The sequence below is a fragment of the Protopterus annectens genome, chromosome 6.part0 (genome assembly GCF_019279795.1).
Source record: "Protopterus annectens isolate FY-2018-M chromosome 6.part0, PAN1.0, whole genome shotgun sequence".
In the NCBI taxonomy this organism is placed as follows: Eukaryota; Metazoa; Chordata; order Ceratodontiformes; family Protopteridae; genus Protopterus; species Protopterus annectens.
In genome coordinates, this window is record NC_056737.1 from 1591695396 (window position 1) to 1591697700 (window position 2305).

Sequence of the window (2305 nt, forward strand, 5' to 3'; positions counted from 1 at the left end):
AAATTGTTAATTAGATATATATATATATATATATATATATATATACATACATACATACACACACACACATTTTTATAAATAAAACACACACACATACATATATACACACACATATAAACAACAGTGAGCGTAAAATCTTGCCATTCTGTAAAAATCTGGACAGTTGAGGGTTATGACTCATACTTGACAGCTCAGGCTGCCACTTAAATCGATGCAATCTATGCGACAATCTGCTGCACGTAAATAAAAGGCAATCCACTTTCTGCAAAACAGTAACCTCCGGAGACAGTCGTTATCAACACATGAACCCAATGGCTTCACTGTAATAACTGAAAATCAGTAGCGGTAGTGCCCATACAAGCATCGGGATATAAAGATGCATAAAATGACACTTAATCAGCACATACAAACTCATGCAATACTGCAACATACCAACAATAATGAGTTTTTTTATTTATTTATTCTAGAACCCCTAATTAAACAAGAAAACATTTTCTGACCCCAATAACAACCTCTGTATTATCTGTTAGCCTTTGGGTGGGAAAAGTCTGACATCATATGGCAGTTCACAAATCAAAAATATTGTACATCTTTACTCTAATACCCAAAAGCAAGTCACACAACATCATAGTTAAGATTCCTGTTGCAAGTAAACGTTAATCTTATAAACAAGCCTTTATATATACCAAAAACGTGACACTTTAGCTTTATTAATAATTGATCTCAGTATAAATATAACTGGCCAATATTCAAATGACAGCAGGAGTACAAAGATACCATTCTACATAAAAAATAAAAACACGACCATGCATTTTGACTGTAAATCCGTTATATGGTCGTCAAATGACATTTAAACTTGTAAACAACCCAACAATACACTCGCTATTCTAACGATCACAGGCATCTTGTTATGTACAGCATCTCAGTCTGCAGCAGTTCTTCTATTGATTGATATCTTCAAACAATACCCACTAACAGGCCAGCCCCAATACCGTTTTCCTTTTTAATACCCATAACCCTGCGGTTCAAGAAGAGTATCAAATATCTACCTTGTTGGGGCAGCATACAATGGCACCAGGATTATCTAGAATCGCACCTCACCAGAAAGAATGGTTGTAGGGGCATTTTTCCCAGGCCCAGCTGTAAATAAGTATCCCAGCAATGCCTGCCAGACCGCCACAGTCTGCCTTCTCCCCACCCCGAAATAAAGAATGGCGAACAGATCACGCATGCGTGTCTACCGCCTCACCTTCCCAATAGCACTTCCTGCTAAGGCTACTTTCTAAAGGGTCTGTAGTGTACATAAATATCTACAGCCACATGGCGGCAGCTGGAGCAGCAGCATTTAACTCATTGTTAGATACTGAGGCTGTAAAGATCCGTTGACGACATTGTGACATCACGCGGTGGAGATATAAACAGGAAGAGCTTATATGTGCTGTTTGGACAATGTATTGCAGTATATGTTTAGGTTCTTGTGGTTTCATACTATTGCTGTAATTTGGATATTCGGGGAAGAATGTCTTAAGTTTTCTTTCTGAATAATTCACGGTTAGCTTACCTTTGTAAAGGGTTAAGCATTTAAGTATTCGCAGCCTGCTGTGTAATGTTAGACATATTTAGGTAAGCGATGGTGGAAATGAGCAAGTTGTTTGACCGCGTACCATTCCTCTATTTTCTTTGCCAGATTTACTCCTAGCTAGAAATATTCTGCCTTCACGGTGTGGAACAAACGGGCTAGCAACTTCAACTAGGAAGCTGTTAAGATTGTTAAAATGTAATGGTTATGATTCAGTATTATTTAGCGTACGTCGGCTGTAAAGTTATCACTGAATGTGTTACTGGAACTGTGAAGAACATGTTAATATAATTGAGCGTTTCTCCCCGGGTCTCCGATGAAAATTGGTTTCGTTCCAACTCGGCCTTGAGGGGGTCCAGTAGTCTGCTTCCCCAAGGAAACAATGTGTATTAACTTAACACTCTTGTAGTGTAGAGGTCACACGACGTAAGAAATCTAACCGTAAGTTTTAACCTGTAGAAAATGAAAATCGGGACAAACGCTTTTGAAAATCCAGTATTTCCAGCATTAGCATAAGTTTGAGTAGCAACTAAGACATAATTGGTCCCATTTCTTTTAGGATTCTGAGATAGTAATCAGACGGCAATAAAATATGTATATTTTAATTAGCACTATATGTAAATAATTGTATATGTGATGGTTTCATGTTGTCTTCCTTATTAACTACTGATTTTTCAATTTTGTGCCAGTAACAATAGTTTGAATTACTTGAGTCAAGAAAGTTCT

The 2305-nt window shown here is 37.4% G+C and overlaps 1 protein-coding gene across 1 annotated transcript in view; it reads right to left on the bottom strand.

The window, feature by feature from the left end:
- CLASP1 (cytoplasmic linker associated protein 1) overlaps window positions 1–1261 on the bottom strand; it is a 4127769-nt gene extending 4126508 nt beyond the window's left edge. Inside the window, exon 1 of the mRNA XM_044073692.1 lies at window positions 1050–1261. The gene's annotated coding sequence lies outside the window, so the exon portion shown is untranslated. The remainder of the gene's footprint in view (window positions 1–1049) is intronic.
- Between the last annotated feature and the right edge of the window lie 1044 nt (window positions 1262–2305).